The sequence below is a fragment of the Leiobunum rupestre genome, chromosome 8 (assembly GCF_980474605.1).
Source record: "Leiobunum rupestre chromosome 8, qqLeiRupe1.1.hap1, whole genome shotgun sequence".
NCBI classification, from domain to species: Eukaryota; Metazoa; Arthropoda; class Arachnida; order Opiliones; family Sclerosomatidae; genus Leiobunum; species Leiobunum rupestre.
The window spans coordinates 49,472,074-49,476,369 of record NC_143391.1 but is presented as its reverse complement, the minus strand read 5'-3'; the positions used below and the strand labels follow the sequence as shown (position 1 = coordinate 49,476,369).

The following is a 4,296-nucleotide window of genomic DNA, read 5'->3' as shown; positions in this document are numbered from 1 at the left end:
TTATTTTAACTGTGTTTTTAAGACAGGCAAAATAAATGCTGCTTTCCAATTTCTGTTAGATATTTTGAAGACCGGAGGTGGTTTGTGCAAAACCAAATGAGTAGAAATCTTCCAGCGATGTTTTGTACTCAGGCATAATTGTAAGCAAAGAGTATAGAAAGTGCGTGAACTAGAGAACACAGTTGGCATCGGCCAATGAATTGGTCGCCACAGAGGATGGCACTCCGAAGAGCTCAGGAGACGGGTCTGTACTTTGGTAATACAATTCCGTAAGTCGTAATCTTTGAATATCGAGATAGTCAAACCAATTTTACCTTACAAGGAGTACCGAGGAGAAAAGTGTCTTCGGTACGGAAGTATTAGATTACTAGGTAAAGGTATACGCGCTGCCGATGAATAACACGCCGCGAAAAGTCAGAATTGCTAGCAGACGAATTTTTTCAATTGTTTACGTCTTGTCAATGGTTTTAAATTACGTTGAACACTTCTGAAAACTCTGCCCGCACAAGTGGCATGCAGTGTTCGACATACGGATATTTTTTAGTAGTCACTGAATAGTGGGGTAAAATGGGGGTAGCCAACATTTTATTTTACCCGTCAGAATTAAAATAGAAGTTTATTATCAGTTGAGTTACATGATGTAATTTTTTAAAATAAAATGTGATTACGGAAATTAAAAAAAAATCAGGTAAAAACTCTAAAACGGGGAAAAAAATTATTTTCATTATCGAACAGTTTTAAATGTAAAACCATGGTGGTAAAACTATCCTTGGTAAAACGTTTACAAGAGGCATGCTGTTTTAAAAAGTTCAAAACTCCAGTTCGGGTTAAGACTGGTTTTAAATAACACTATTTTGCTCAGAATGATTGAAACTGAATAAGGAGCAAACAAATACGATCGAGCCATTTCCCTATTGCTCTTTAACAGACTGACAATTTAATTTTGTTTTACAACTGTTTTTAAATATTATAGTTTAGAGAAATAGCTAAAATATAAGCCAATTTCACTCGATAATCATAGTTTTTAAACACATTCAACTTCCTGAAATCAAAGTTTGGGATCGCAATCAATTTGACCCATAAATGCTTTATCTTGTATATAAATTTAAATTCTTCATCAATGCTCCACACATTTTCGATTATGAACGCTAAGCTAAATGAATTGAGGCTTTATTTCACATTTAGGGAAATCTACGATTTGTTGGGAAGTAGATATACCTTATTTGTAGCAGGAAATTGTTACCTACATCTGATTAAATATAACATGTTTGTAGAAGAATAGTTAAGGATACCTTTTTGTTGAAGTAATTGATTCAACACCAGCAAAGTTATTAAATGACAAGACAGTAATTAAACCTTTATTTATAGATGACATAGTTAATTAGAAATGAACACTGTATAGTATACTCGGACTAAATTGAGCGAACTAATGTTAAAAACGCGATACATGTTTATATACTAAAAGATAAAAACATGAGGTTATGTACAATAGATAATACCAAAATTCGCCAATTGAATGTCAAAATTCGCGCATTAAATGTCGAATATCAAGAGTTTCACGGGGTGGGAACTGGGAAATGTTATTATCTTTCTCTTTGCGGCTACTTCAACGCGCAATTTATTTAAAAAACACTTAAATTGCATTAAATACAATGTTAAGGAATATACTCGTTCTTTCGTAACTACTTGTTTAACTGAATTTGATCTACCACTGACATTTGTGAGTAGGTTTTAACTGAAAGGGAAGTTTAATTTTGTGTCCAATTATAATATGCATTTTGGTTGGGCAAGGTCTGGTCTTAATTGTTGGCTTGGATATTTACTACATATGATAAAAATTAGTGTGAAAGCTCGTAAAATGTCCATGGCACGGAAAAGGAAAATTATCCTAATTTCAAAGAAATGTTTGTGGGTTGTGAATAGCTGTTAAAAATCTGCTTTGTATAAAATTCTAAAATGTATAAAGCTTAATTTCATGAAATAATCAGAAACAAATGTTTCGCAAAATTTAAATGTAGAATAAAATTGTATAAGTTAAAACAAACTTCCTAAATGTTTAAATTCATTTTAAAATGGAATATTTGACGGATATAATAAAGTATCTGATTAGGTAGCGTTATCCAAGAGAATGATTGAATAATAAATAAACAAAACTATAATAATCCAAAACTTAAGTTTGGATGAAATATAGGAGAGTTTAGTAATTTCACTAATTAAAATAAATCAAAACCAATCCCCTTATATTTTTTTCAGTCGGCGATATAATGTATAAAATAGCTCTCACAGAGAACCTGTAAGCCCAATAGAAAATCAATAAACCCCAAACTCATTTTTTTACAAGGGCCCTTTTCACCTGAAAATGACTTCAACAAGTTCCAATAAATGGTTTCTAGCCAAATACAAATGTCTTTAGAAGTTGAGCAATAAAAATTTTAATAGATGATAAAGCAAATTCATAAGCTTCCAGGCCCAAAAAGGTTTTGAAGTTGAGAGTAAGGAAAGGGGCAAAATCCTTGTACTGAAATGAGCAGATTAAGCGGAGGTTTAAAAAAAACTACAAGGAATTTTCATTCATTTTTTTAGATAAAAAACTATACAAATTTAACAAAAAAATTAAAACAAAACATTTGTAATGAACCGTTTTATTGTATCACCATAAGTATAATGCACAATGTTTTATAAATTTTAGTCATATATGACAAAAAATGTTTTATTTTCTGGAGACTATTATTAACATGTTCCTTAACTTGCGAATTTAAAGCCATGAACTCTGAGTATTTGGACAATTTATATGCCACAGAACAACCTAAGAAAAATTGAGGAGTTAAAATTAGTTCATACAATTTTACATGGGAGTAGAAAAAAAACAGAGAACAAACCTTTGTAAGCTTTAATATAAAATCTAATGATGGGAGATAATTCGATTTATTTCAACGTATAGTAAAATACTTAATCCTTAGAGGTTTATTATAAATAACCTATTGTATTAAAAAAAATTGTGGTGTTGAATTACTCAATATCCCATTGTCATCAGGGTTCAAACAATTTTTTCTGAATGAAATTTCCTGACCAATTATTAAAAAAATTCCCTTACCATTTGTTTATAATTTCCATGACAATAAATAGAACTTGCTAGTTGTCTTAGTTTTTATTCAAGCAATAAGGTAGATAAGGCATAGTACAGCCTAGTAATGTCCAGTCAGTCACTAACTGAGTACGCAGCCTTAAATAATGATTTAATTTGTAATGATCACTTTTTAGAACGGGATATACAAATTGTAAATGGCAAAAGGTGGGTCACACTAAAAGCCATTCCAACTCTGGTTTGGTTTCCATAGAATTAAAATGGATAAAAATAGTCAAAATAATTTTTTTATTTAATTTAAAGAAATTACATCCAGTTGAAAGTGAAATAGAAAAAACCGGTGATGCTAACTTCTCACCTTTAAATTTTGACCAAGGATCATTTCGTGTAGGTTTAATTATGTTATTATAATTTGAGTAAGATCTCCTTGGTTTTTAGCCAATTTTGTTCAGTTGTTATGAAGAGATATTCCTCTCTCTATAAAAGAAATGTAGTCTAAGAACTAGAACTTGCTGTATTCCGAAATATTGTTGGCATGGACATCTTACCAGATCACCACGAACATGTTTGATGCTGAAGTTGGAATCGAACATCATTATTAAGAAAGTTATTAATTTATATTGCAAGCTCAGACTCCACAAATTAGCGAAGGACAAAAATCTAGAAATGAAGGGTCAAGTCATCAGACTTAAATTGTCAAAGCTAATTTTATTTCAAGGACAATAGCTACATACCTTTAGTAAAATCATTATTAATCCAAGGTAGAATCATCCTTTTCATCAAAATTCCATTTTCTTTTGTTTACAATTTAGAATCTCAGAATATTCCCATAACAAGCCATAACCACAACAAACCGGATAGATACTTAAGCCTTTGACAAAATATCATTTCGCAATTAGAATTTTTTGTTTTCATTATAAGATCATCTGCTGCTTTTTATTTGGGTTTTGAAAGAATTAATTGACTTATTTAAAAATTATAATAAAAATTTACCTTATTTTAAATTCTCACAGCCAAAATATTCGCGAATCACGTCAGAGTACCTAAAAGATTACAAACACGAACATGTGTGACGTGTCACGTGATGATTTTGTATTTTCTCGCCTAATCGACAGGCGTCGCTTAAACGTGGTACCACAGGAATATGGAACAAATACCGGTTGTCTGCTAGTTTTCGCTCCCGTATTTACCCCCGGTAGAATCTTGGGTCT

The 4,296-nt window shown here is 31.2% G+C and overlaps 1 long non-coding RNA gene across 1 annotated transcript; it reads right to left on the bottom strand.

Annotated features, from left to right (window-relative positions):
• Nucleotides 1–3,117: 3,117 nt before the first annotated feature.
• On the bottom strand, nucleotides 3,118–3,698 carry LOC149933613 (uncharacterized). Its single transcript, XR_016472809.1, has 3 exons — nucleotides 3,634–3,698; nucleotides 3,444–3,562; nucleotides 3,118–3,223 (listed from the first exon to the last, which is right to left on the bottom strand). It is a non-coding gene; the product is annotated as an uncharacterized LOC149933613 (long non-coding RNA).
• Nucleotides 3,699–4,296: the final 598 nt, after the last annotated feature.